Below are 13,578 nucleotides of genomic sequence, written 5' to 3'. Positions count from 1 at the left end.
CCAAGATGGCGGAGCAGCCACATCCGGCAGCTGACAAAATGGCACGAGGGGCGCTTCCGGTTTAGCGGAAGATGGCGACCATGCAGTTTCCGTGCCCGAACCGGATGCTGACTGGGCAGGAAGAGGCAGGTAGAGGCGGGAGGAGGAGGACACCGGCGGAGAAGAAGCCAGATGGGCGCCATCTTGGGCAGAAGACAAAGGCGCTGGCGGAGAAGAAGGCGGAAGTCCGCCATCTTGGGGAGCGGCAGGAGTGGTTTCTGTCTGCTGCGGGGAGCTCGGGCGGGGAGGTTCGCGCTCGAGAGCAGCAGCAAGTTGGTCAGACAGAGAGTCAGTGTCGGCGGGCTCATCGGGATCACAGTCTAGAGGCCGTTTGGGAGAAGCTTCATAAACGGCCTCGGTCGGAGCGCCGAGGAGACAAGCGCGAATGGCAACGAGAACGGGTAAGAGGCCTGCTGGGAAGGTGCGTTTCTTGTGCTCCATGGCAGAGGTGACTCGATCTATGAGTCGCGAGTATGTGTCCGGGCTCCAGAGTTGGCAGGTGGCGAGCCACGGATTAAAAGGGAGCAAGAGATCCCAGTACTTTTGGAGCTGCCGCAAGGTATCATGGACTCCACTGGCATCGAGCAGGGCAGCGAGGGCTCTGACTTGCGGCGCCTGACGCAATGACAAAGAGGCGCCCATGACGGGATAGGGATGGGACGACGGCGAGGGGTCCCTTGGGGCTCGTCCGGGCGAGGGGTCCCTACCTGGAGAGGAGGACGATCACAGCAGCAGCAGCAGCAGAGAGGGGCCGGGGGAGGAGCTGCCACTTTGGGCGCCAGTTGTAGCTGAGCGTGAGGGTTTCGTCCTCGCTCAGGCCCAAGAGTTGGGGGGGCTTGCTCCTGCCAGGCAGCCGGCGGGGGGTGCTCCAAGATGGAGCACCGGTTCTCCAGGCGTGGGGGACGCGCGGTTGAGGAAAAACCACGGAGACCGCTTGAGCGCAAGAACAGGTCTGCTTTATTGCGGAAGTACACTTGGTTATATAGGCAGGGAAGGGGGTGGAGTATGAAGGGGAGAGCAGGGCGGAGGGGTGGCTGCGGATTGGCTAAAACTGGGGGGGCAGACCTCTGGTAATACGCCGTAAGCAGTTACTGGGGAAGAGGGCAGATTGTAGGTTGGTAATATGGGCGGGACTGGCGGGAAGGGTGGCGGGGGCTGGAAGGGGAGGAGGGGCGGAGAAAGGCGGCAACAATGAACATCTTAAATAAGTTGCATTTTCATGGCAAGCCCTCCACTGCCAGCAATGGATGCATGCATAGCATCAGAAAATGTCTAAAGTTAACAAACTGGTTTTTAAAGAAACGGTCTTTTGTTCTTCAGCTGTATTTTAGTATTCCACATTGGTAAGTCTCAGGAGATGGGAAGAAAAAGAGAGCATATTCTCCAAAGAGGGTGAGTCTGACTCCCCAGCAACTGTGATATTGCCTTCTGGGAAGAGCCCTCCTCAAACCCCAAATGAATCACATGACTATCAACCAACGGTACCGATGGGAGTGTGTTCTCTATGGCGGGCAAGGAGAGCAGGGAAAACAGCTGATAACCACTGCTCCATGGTAAACAGGAGAGCTATGTTTATGAGTCACTAGGAAAAGCAACCTCGCCATGTAATACTGATAGGCTCCATCCAAACTGGTGAATATCACAAAATGTGAACTGTTTCAACTTCTATTCAGCACAACGTTTAAGGACAAAATATATATAATATACTCTATATTATATATGTATTTTATCACATACTCCATAAGGAATGCCGAGGTACTTAATCCATTCAATAAATTGAAAATAAAAATTTTACATTTCTCTCTTTGTTGGTATACAGGATTCGGAAGGTGGATCTTGAACTCTGAATGACAAATCAGTTTTTGAGGAAAGCCACATAATCGGTCAATCTGGCTAACTGCTGTTCATTAGGGATTGGTGGGACTTCGGCAGGCTCTAATAAGGGAATAAACCTATTAAAAGAAACATCCAAGGCTCCTGCAACCGGCTTTTTGGACATAACCACTCTCGTGGTGGAGTCAGTTTGCCATCCTTGTTCTAAAATTCCTTTCACAGCCTCTTCTACAGGAAGCCCAACAAAGGCTGCAAAGTCGTCCGCGATTATGAAGGTATATGCTTGAGAAACCAGGGTGAAGGCTCGTCTCCTTGTTGCATCTCTTAGTGCTTCCATGATTGGCTGAACCGTCTTGGACCACTGGTGGGCGTTGATAGTCGTGTAGATCCAGGGAAATCTCTGCCAGATTCTCTGTCCTACTGACCAAATTCCCCCAAGTTCAGAATTGGCAGATTTTATAGCAGGTGGTATTCTTTTCCAAAGATATCTTGCATTATTCATGTCATAATGAAGCAAATATAGAGCTAAAAGCTGACCATACACAGGGAGTGTGGCAATTCCTCCAGGAGCCTCAAGCTCCTGATTCTCGCACGGATCCAGCAACTTTTTGAAACTGAAGGCACTTTCCACCACTACCGCCACTGGCATCTTCCCTGCCGGTCCAGCCGCTGAACCTTCCCGAGAGCCAGACCCCAGACTGTCCCTAAGGGCGTCGCGCCCGCGATGTTTGGGAGATTTTTGATGACTGATTCCATCTCTTTACTTGTAATTACTCTATTGAGATCTATTTCTTCTAAAGTTGGTGTGGATTGTTCATGTATTTCTGAAAAATTCATCTTTTTTATCTAGGTTGTGTAATTTGTTGGCATACAGATGTTCATAGTACCTGTTTACTCTTATGATCCTTTTTTTTTAAGGCACCAGGGACCTGGGGATTGAACCTGGGATCTTGTATGTGGGAAAAGCCAACGCTCAACCACTGTGCTATATCTGCTTTCCTGAGTTGGTTTTTTTGTTTGTTTTGCTTGTTGTTTGTTTTAGCTTTTTCCATGTGGAAGGTGGGTGCTCAACCGCTCGAGCCACATTGGTCAAGGTCTCCTGATCTTTTTCTGTTTTTGTGGGGTCAGTAATAATGTCTTGCCTCTTATTTCTGATTTTATTTATTTGCATCTTCTTTCCTTTTTTCCTTTGTCAGTCTAGCTAAGGGTTTGTCAATTTTATTGATATTTTCAAAGAATCAAATTTTTGTTTAGTTAATTCTATTGTTTTTTATTCTCAATTTCTTTTATTCTCTAATCTTTATTTCTTTTCTTCTCTTGCTTTGAGATTAGTTTGCTGTTCTTATTCTACTTCCTCCAGTTTCTTCTTTTTTAATGTAAGCATTTATGGCTATACATTTCCCTCTCAGCACTGCTTTCACTGCAAGTCATAAATTTGATATGTTTTGTTTTTGTTTTCATTTGTCTCAAGATATTTACTGGTTTCCTTTGCAATTTCTTCTTTGACCACTGATTGTTTAAGTGTGTGTTATTTAACTTCCATATATATGTGGATTTTCCAGTTCTCTACCTGTTTTGATTTCCAGTTTCGTTCCATTATGATTAGAGAAGATACCTTGTATAACTGCATTCTTTTTAAATTTCTTGAGACTTGGTTTATGACCCAGCATGTGTTCTATCCTGGAGAATGATCCATGTGCACTTGAGAAGAATGTCTATCCTGCTGTTTTGAGGTTCAATGTTCTTTATATATCTATTAGTTTTGTTTATTTATCATATCATCCAAGTTGTCTGCTTTCTTATTGATCTTCTGTTTAGATATTCTATCTTTTGATTAGTATGCTGTATTGAAGTCTCAACTTATTATTGTGGAGTCTCAAATTATTATTGTCAGTTTTGCCAGTGTTTGCCTCATGCATTTGAGGCACCCTGGTTAGATGATTAATACTTATGACTGTTATTTTTTCTTGGTGGATTGCCCCTTTTACTAATACATAGTATCCTTCCTTGCCTCTTATAACAGTTTTGGTTTGAAGTCTATTTTCTCGGATATTAGTATAGCTACTCCAGCTTTTTTTGGTTTACTATTTGCATGAAATATCTTTTTCCAACCTTTTACTTTCAACCTATATGTGTCTTTGTGTCTAAGGTGAGTCTCTTGTAAACAATATATAGTTAGGTCATACCTTTTAATCCATGTTGTTGGTTTTGTTGTTTCTTTTCTCTTTTTGCTTGATGGGTCTATCTGAAGTTTACCACTTCTATTGGTCTTTTTAAAGAAACATGTTTGATGTCATTGATTTTTTAAAAATGTTTTCTGCTTTATAATTTTTTAGTTTTCCTTCATTATTTCATTTCTCCCAATTTTCTTGCACTTATTTTGTTATTACTTTTCTATGTTTTTAAGATGGCTGCTAAACTTATTAATTTTCATTCTTCATTCCTTTTTAATGTGAGCATTCAAGGATATACATTTCCCTCCATGTGAAAGCTGTGCCTCACATGTTTAAATATAATGTGTTTAATTTTAAAATATTTTCTAGTTTTCCTTCATATTACATGTTATTTAGAAGTATTTCTAATGTCCAAAACACAGTTATTGTAGATATCCAATTATATAGGGTTTTATTGTTATATTTTTGCATTTGATTTCTAGCATATTTTCAAAATGATCAGAGGATATTATCTGTGTGATTTCAGACCTTTGAAATTTGAGGAGACTTTCTTTATGGCAAGTACACATCATTGGTATAGATGTTCCATGATTACTTGAAAAGACAGTTTATTGTATAGTTGTTGGCTGCAGTGTTCTATAGGTTTGCTTTGTATATTGTGTTGTATATTGGTTAAGTTTGTATATTGTGTTGTTTAAATCTTCTATATTTTACCTACTTTTATTTTTGGCCTGCATTTTCTATCAATTAGTCAGTGTGATGTGTCAAAAAAGTTCCTAGTATTATCATAAAATTATGTTTCTTTTGCATATATGCTTTATATATTGGAGTTATGTAATTAGCTCTATGCAAATATATAATTATCTTTTTGTTTTGAATGGAAACTTTTGAATTCTTTAATTCTTATTCTTTTTCTTTTTTTTTGAAAGTGCGTGTCACATAACAGTTACAGCTGCATGTTCATTGGAAGGTGTTAGCAGTTTGATATTATTAATGAATTCCAAAAAGAAATATTGGATTAAATTTGTAAATGGGTCTTTTCCTCTGGGCATATGAGATTATATTGAATTCAGAGATTTACTTGATTAAATAGAGGAGTAGTGCATTGAGTACCCACCCCTTGGTGGGTGGAGACAGAGCCATTCGCCTAATAGTCTACAGCTGATTTTATGGTGAGAGGCAAAGCCTAGAGAGCCTCATAGTCTACAACTGACCTTGTGGTGAAAGCCCAGAGGAATCCAGGAAACCTGACCGCTCGCAGACGTCAGCAGACATCTTTTTCCAACACGTGAAAACAGACTTTGGTGAGGGAAGTAACTTATGCTTTATGGCCTGGTATCTGTAAGTTCTTATCCCAAAAAGATACCTTTTATAAAAACCAACCAATTTCTGGTATTTTTCATCAGAAGGCTGACTAATACAGAAGGAAAGTTTAACGAATGCTTATGTGTTTTAATTTCTGCAGTGTTCAGGAGAAGGATAAAAGTATTAATTTTAAACTTTACTGATTTAAATGTGCGTATTATCATTTTTTGGATAATTACCAAGATAATTCAGAGTATGTAGCTTACAAATTATTAGTGGAAGGGTATGGGATAAAAATCAGCCAATCATACACTTTTGATGATGTATGCTTTATTAATAATAATCAATAAAAATGATAAAACATTTTAGAAATCCAATTATATGCTTAAATTAGAAAAGTCTAAAATTAATCAATACCTTTATCCTATACCTGGAAAATATACAATCATTCTTTAAACTCTCAACTCCAACTGTTACTACTATTATTGTCTACATAGTGCATTGTCAGTATTTCTATCCACTATATTACCACTGTTTTTCTCTTCATTTTTTCTTTCATCTCAGACTTTCCATCTGGGATCACTTTTTCTGTCTTTAGACTTTCCTACACTGAGTGTCTGACAGTGGCAAATTCACAGTTTTTGTCTGAAAACGTTTTTATTTTGCTTTTTCTCTTGAAAGATATTTTCACTGGTCTACAAATTTAGACTTACTTTTCGACAGTATTATTTTTCTGTCTTCTGTCCCCCATTTTTGCTATTGAGAAATCATCTGAAAATCTAAATTCCACTCCAAAAAAGGTATTCTGATTTTATTTCTGGTTCTTCTTTTTTTAAATCTAGCTTCTCTTTGTCGGTGTTATTATTCTGTTTTGCTATGCGTCTAGGTATAAAAAAATCCAGGTTTTTATTTATCCTGGATTGCACGTATTGAGTACAGAGATATACAAATTGCTCTTGCTAGGAATTATCAATATCTCTTCAAATATTGCTCATTCTTCACTTTTTCTCTCGTCACTACTTCTGAAACCAAGTAAAAATACATTGTTTCGCCTCACCCGCCCGCGCCGCCCCTGCTCGCAGACTGGCCGCCGAGGCTGCAGCTGCGCATCGCGGCGTGGCGCCCGGGGCAGCCATTGCGTGGCTGACGCACTGACGGCGGGACGCGGAGCCGACGCCCTGGAGTGAAGGCTGCTGAGAAACGGGTCAGGGGCAGGGTCCCACGCTCTGGCGGCGACGCTGGAGAGGATGAAGGCGTGGCGAAGAGCGGGCCTTTCCAAGCTGGTTTGGCTGCGTTGGAGATGTGGCGCTCTGACGCCACGATGAGAACTCACGGTGTTTCTCCTACGGCTGGTTTGCTTTGCGTCAGCTACGTCTTCGACGAGAACCCGGAAGTCATGATTCCTGTCACCAATACCAACTTCTGCAGGGCGGAGGTGGTGGAGCTGCAGTCCATCCCCGCCAGCACGCAGGAGCGCATCGCTGCCTCGCTGCCTTGCTCCCCGAGGCCATGCACACCTCGCTGTCCAGCCCCTTACAGTAACTCCCTCCTTGAGATCCCAAGGAGTACAGTGCCCTCTGGAATGAAGTCTATGGAAACAACTTGGGTGCGTTGGTAATATTCTGTGTGCTGTATCCTAAGAGTATTGAAGCCCGAGACATGGCCAATGACATGGAAAGGATGCAGCGCTAAAGATGCTCCTTGGGATGAAGTCCCGATTGCTCGCTGCCTGGTTGGTTTTGCCACTCTCTTTGACTTTTTATACAACTACTTGGGCATGATGCAACAAGAGAAGTTTCTTGAAGTGATTGCCCATACCTTGGGTTATTTGTATGAAACATCATAGAGGCGAGATTGGGGTTTCAGTATACCAGCCCAATCATTAGCCCACCAACTGCATGGCTTTGCTCACAAGAAGCCAAGTTCTGATGAATCACGGGTATCTTTGAGAGGCCTACTTGTGGACAAAACAAATTCTGAGTTTGGCTTAGGGAGTGCCACATTTGAGCAACATGGAGGCTCTCAGGAGGTAACTCTTAGGCACCCTGCAGCTCTAGGCCTAGTTGAAATTTCAAGCATACAGGCTCATAAGCATAATTATCAGTATCAGGGGCCCATCACTGGACCCCTGAGCCTCAGCAGAATTGCAACAATTACTCTCCGGTTTGTTGGACTTAACCAGGTCAGCTAACAGGAAGGTGAAGATGGTCAACCACCATATCAGGGAGCCGACAGAGTCTATAGCTGCAAGTGGGACTATTCCATCCATCAGCCATGTGGGATATCAGCCCACTCTAGATTTAGAGGTGGAGTGGACATCACCACCCCAGGGTCCTCAGGGTGTAGGAATAAAATATGGATTAAAGTGGACTTATTGGTATTCTACTGTAGAATTATTGTGACTCTAACAATGGAAGAAATTACATCATTGATCTGGAGACTGGCTGTGGGGGTTGCTGAAGGCAGGGAGAGGGAAAAAGAGGTGTGATACTGGGGCATTTTTGGGACTTGGAGTTGTTCTCAGTGATATTGCAGGGACAGATGCAGGACATTATATATCCTGCCATAACCCACTGAATGGACTGGGAGAGTGTCAACTACAACGTAAACTAGAATCCATGCTGTGTAGCAATTCTCCAAAATTCTCATCAAATGCAATGAATGTACCACACTAATGAAAGAAGTTGTTGATTTGGGAGGAGTGGGGTGTGTGGGGAATGGGGCATATGGGGACCTCTTATATTTTTTAATGTAACATTGTGTGATTTTTGTATCTTTAAAAAAGTTCTGAGCATCATGGTCTTGCTCTGAGGTAACAGAGCTCGGCTTCCTTAGTGAAGGAGTTGCGTATGGCAGCTACACCACCAGATCACTCTTGATGTATATGTTTCTTGTTCACAGGTGCTTTGACATCAACCACTTTGGCCATCTGTGGCTTAAACAACACTTTGTATTTATGAGAACCATCCTGCCAGGATTTCTGTGGCTATTGCCAACTCAAATTACAACTGTTTTTTATCATCCAGAAAGCCAATTAGTGTTCCTGGATAAATTTGTCATGTAAAATGGCAGCGGTAGCTGGCTGGTTGACAAAATCAGAAGAAACAACATGACAGAAGGTCCAGGGACATCATCCAAAGGGCAGTGCTGCTAAACTCTTCACATGGATTTTCTCTGATTTTGGCACCCCTCTATTGCATTATTTTCAAGACTGAGGTGTCATGACTTATGGAAGTGCACTACCTGCAGAAATCAACAGATATTACGTTTGCTTCAAGTGAGGAAAACTTGGCAGGCTTGCAATATATCCACAGAACAAAATATAGAGACTAGATCAAAGGCTGGAGAAGTTTTAATGCAGGGCATGAACATCCCAATCAAAACTCATTTACTTTTTTTTTGGTTGTTTGTTTTTTGCGGTACTGGGATCAGAGATTGAACCTGTATTCTACCACTGAGCCATATCAGCTCCCATGAGTTGTTATTTTCACCTGTTTAATTGTTGTTTGTTTAGTTGTTGTTAGGAGGCACCGGGAACCAAACCCAGGTCCTCCCAGGTGGGAAATGGGCACTCAACTGCCTGAGTCACATGTACCCCCTACTTTTGCTCCCAGTGGTGTGCCTTTCATTACTGAGGCTCTCTACAAGCATACCTTCTTCAACAATATTTTGATGTTTACCCCACCTGTGTCAAAGAGCTGCTTTTCTCCCCAGGAGGGTCAGGTCACAGAGGAGTGCTCATCAAAATGGTCTAAATTCAAGCATGACTGGGCAGCTAGCTGTCAAGGGAGAGTGGTTGCAGCATTGGAGAAGAATGGGGTGTTGTTGTTTTTTTTTTAATCAGAGGAGAAGGTGTGGGAGCTTATAATCCTCAACTCTATCTCAGGAACTTCAGAGGAATCTGATCCTCCTGTATCCACAGCTTCTCCTCTTTGAGAACCAAGTACGCCTGGAAAAAAAGAGCCCCCTAGAGGTATCAACAAGCTTCCTTTACAATGAGATGTTCCTTTTGAGGAGACGATGGTAGATGGGGTCCATGGAACTTTCATCAGGCAGTGAGATGTTCTCTATAAAATGTACTGGATGGATAATACTGGCTACAGTGAGAAGGCAACCTTTGCTTCAGTGACGTAACCTCGGTGCTATCCCTACAAAGGAACAGACTATGTGAATGTCACAACGCACTTCCGAAGTCCCATCACCAGAGCAGCTTACCTGTTCAAAGGGCCATCTGTGAATGTTCAGGGCTTCAGTATCCACAGAGATTCTTAGTAACTGAATGTGTTCATAGCCACCAGCGAACATGCCTATATAACCTACCTTAGGACAGGTGAGACCATGGGACCATCTGCCTTTGCACAGGTCATTGCAGATCATCAGAAAATTCTATTTGACCAGAGTTCAGCTCTCAGGAGTACCACTGTCCCTGAGGTGAAGGATTATACTGCAATATGGAACAGAACTTGCAGCATTTTAAACCAGTGTTCCAGCTGCTTGAGAAGCAGATCCTGTCCTGAGTCCAGAACACAGCTTTAGGGAGACTGCTGAGTGCCTGCTGAGATATTCAGGTAAGAGACAGACTGAGGAGTCCATTGACTGGGTTTTTGCCATATCACAGCAGCAGCAGCAGCACCAAAGCAATTCAAAGAAGAACCAGAGGGCAGGCAAATGGTATAAATTTGTAGATGCCGTCCCAGATATTTTTGCACAGATCGAAGTCAAAAAGAAAAAGATTTAACAGACAGCTCAGATATTGGCAGAGAAAGAACTGCCCATAGATGAAGATGAAGAAATGGAAGACCTTTTAGATTTTGGAGACACAACATATGAGGAATACAAAAATGGTGACTGGATGAAAGGACAGTTTGGACAGGCACAGATGATAACTACTGGCAGCAGAGCCCTGTCCCTGTCTGCTTCGTACACCAGTCTGTTCCTGATTCTGAACATTGCTATTTTCTTTGTCATGTTGGCGATGCAATTGGCTTATTTCCAGAGGGCTATGAGCCTACACAGCCCTTATGCAGTCCTTCTAATAGATAAATATCTATTGTGGTTGTACTCTTCATTCTCCCAGTCATAGTGTTAGCACTGATGTTCTAAGTTTCTTATCATTTGTGATCACAAGAGTCTTTGCAAAAATTGTTTTTTTCATTGCCTTAGTTTGTTATTGGATTTTCTCCCTTAGATTCATTTCAACAAATTGAGGGGAAGAGATTTTCAGATAAGGAAGCGGGGTTATGGTGAAGTCAGATTTGAAGCAGGCAAGGAATTAAAGAATTAAAGAGTAACTAGATTGTTCCATGAACACTTCTGTTTCTGGAAGTGTTTTGCTTTGCTAATTTAACATTCCATGTAATAGAAGAAACAAAAAGTCTGGTGTTAAATAATATTTTTTTCTAAAGAGAAAAAATATTTACATGGAATTGGGTTTGATTAATATTAATTGAATGTTATTTAGCAATTCCCAGATACTATTTTATAGAAAAGACTGAAACACACAGTCTGAGAGATACAATTATTTTTAATGGCATATTCATGTTGAAAAATCAGTGTTGCTAAGTGCTGGTTATAGTGTAATCAGCTTCCTTGGAGAAGTAGTGCTTTAGTTAAAGTGAATAGCAGAATCGGCTTATTGGCTTGCTATTCAGATAACATAGTAAAAATGATGACAGAAGAGCACTGAAAACTTAAAATGCATTTTCAATAGAAAACATTTATCTAGGAATGAATATTTCCTTGATGACAATGGTCTCAGCACACCTATTGTTGATCGCTTTTATCCATTCATTAGTTGTTCAGTAAGTAAAACTACTAAAGAGAACTTAATTTTGTACTTTCTTTACATAGAAAACTGTTGTAGACCCATTGACTAAACCATTCACAATAAGGTGGATTTCAATACCAAAGAAGATGACAAAACTAAAATTTGGGTATGATTTTTATGTTTTTCAATTAAAAAACTTTCTTCAAGTTTATTTTGCTTCATAAACTGATCCTAATTGTGAGGAAGAAATGATCTTCCAACAAACAGTGTGGGAAAATTTGATTTTCACATGCAGAAGAATGACATTGGACCCCTACCTCACACCATAGCAGAAATTAACTCAAAATGGATTAATAACCTAAACATAGAAGCTAAAACTGTAAACCTCTTAAGAGAAAAAAGGGTAAAACCCTCATAATCTTGGATTTGGCAATTGATTCTTAGATATGATAACAAAAGCAAAAGCAACAACAGAAAAAATAGATAAGTTGGACTTCATTAAAATTAAAAACTTTTGTGAATCAAGAGACATTATCAAGAAAATGAAAAGACAATCTACAGAGTGGGAGGAAGTAGTTGCAAATCATCTGTCTAATAAGGGTTTAATATCCAGAACATATAAAAAATGTTTACAACTCAATAGCAAAAGACAAAAAACAAAAAATGGACAAAGAACTTAAATAGACATTTCTCAAAAGAAGATATTCAAATGGTCAATAAACACATGAAAAGATGCTTAACACCATTAGCATCAGGGAAATGCAAATCAAAACCACAATGAGATACCATTTCATACCCATTAGAGTGGCTGCTATTAAAAAAAAAAGAAAAAAACTAAAACAGAAAATTTCAAGTGTTGAAGAGGATGTGGAGAAATAGGAACAATCATTCATTGTTGGTGGGAATGTGAAATGGTGCAGCCACTATGGAAGACAGTTTTGACTGTTCCTCAGAAAGTTAAGTGTAGAATTACCAAATGACTTAGCAATCTCACTCCTAGGTATACACCCAAAAGAATCGAAAGCAGGAGCTTGAACAGATATTTACACACTGATATTCATAGCATCATTATTCACAAATTGCCAAGGATGGAAGCAACCCAAATGTCCATCAACCAGTAAATGGATAAACAAAATGTGATATCTACATACAATGGAATATTATTTAGCTATAAAAAGGAGTGTGATTCTGATACATGCGACAGCTAGGATGAACCTTGAAGACATCATGTTGAATGAAATAAGCCAGACTCAAAAGGAAAACTATTGTATGGTTCCACTGATATGAAATAATCAGGATACACAAACTCACAGAACCCAAATCTAGAATATAGTTTACTGGGGACTGGATTGGTTGTAGGAAATTGTGAGTTATTGCTTTAATTGTACATGATTTCTATTTGGGTTGATCGTAAAGTTTTGGTAATGGATGGTGGTGATGGTGGCACAACATTATGAACATAATAGACTGAAATGTATACCTGAATGTGGTTAAAAGGGGAAATGTTAAGTTGTATGTATGGTAACAATAAATATTTTTAAAAATTCTGTTAAACTGCAATGCATAGTGATCCCTAAATTAAGTCACAGATTATAGTTAAGAGTATAATTTTTAAAATGCACTTTCATTAATTGCAGCAAGTGTTTCATACCAATGCAAGTTGTTAATAGTAGGGTGGTATATGGGAATCCTGTATTTTATGCATGATTATTTTGCAAAACCACAACTTCTCTAATAATGAAAAAAAGGCAAATTTTCTGTTATATATATGTTACCAGAATAAAATTTCAAAACCAGAACAAACCCAAATGACCATATATTAATCTTCTCAATGTATTCTCCATTTCTATTCTCTTCTCTTTCATATTTTATAACTTTGTGTTTCTCTGTACTGCATTCTGGACAATTTTAACCTATTTCCCATCTTATTCATTCAGTTTCCAGTTCTGTCTAACCTTATTAAATTATCCTTTTGATTTTTTTATATTATTCATTTGTTTGATTTTTGGACTATAGGACAACTTTATTTAAAACTATAATTACAGGGGAAGTGGACTTGGCCCAATGGATAGGGTGCCTGCCTACCACATAGGAGGTCCGCAGTTCAAACCCCGGGCCTCCTTGAGCCGTGTGGAGCTGGCCCATGCGCAGTGCTGATGCGCGCAAGGAGTGCTGTGCCATGCAGGGGTGTCCCCCGCGTAGGGGAACCCCACGTGCAAGAAAGCGCCCCGTAAGGAGAGCCAGTCAGTGCAAAAGAAAGTGCAGCCTGCCCAAGAATGGCACCGCACACATGGAGACCTGACACAGCAAGATGACTCAAAGAGAAACACAGATTCCCGGTGCTGCTGATAAGGATAGATGCAGTCACAGAAGAACACACAGCGAATGGACACAGAGAGCAGACAACTGGGGGGGAGAGGGGAAATGGAGAGAAATAAAAAATAAATAAATAAATAAACT

The 13,578-nt window shown here is 40.8% G+C and overlaps 4 pseudogenes; 3 read left to right on the top strand and 1 right to left on the bottom strand.

The window, feature by feature from the left end:
* Positions 1-1,592: 1,592 nt before the first annotated feature.
* LOC101412761 (COP9 signalosome complex subunit 8 pseudogene) lies at positions 1,593-2,589 on the bottom strand (annotated as a pseudogene).
* Positions 2,590-4,540: 1,951 nt separating this feature from the next.
* On the top strand, positions 4,541-7,384 carry LOC139436508 (dermatan-sulfate epimerase pseudogene; annotated as a pseudogene).
* Positions 7,385-7,555: 171 nt separating this feature from the next.
* Positions 7,556-8,911, top strand: LOC139436507 (dermatan-sulfate epimerase pseudogene; annotated as a pseudogene).
* Positions 8,838-10,510, top strand: LOC111758630 (dermatan-sulfate epimerase-like; annotated as a pseudogene).
* Positions 10,511-13,578: the final 3,068 nt, after the last annotated feature.

Source organism: Dasypus novemcinctus, chromosome 15, assembly GCF_030445035.2.
Source record: "Dasypus novemcinctus isolate mDasNov1 chromosome 15, mDasNov1.1.hap2, whole genome shotgun sequence".
In the NCBI taxonomy this organism is placed as follows: domain Eukaryota; kingdom Metazoa; phylum Chordata; class Mammalia; order Cingulata; family Dasypodidae; genus Dasypus; species Dasypus novemcinctus.
This window is presented reverse-complemented; position numbering and strand designations above follow the sequence as displayed.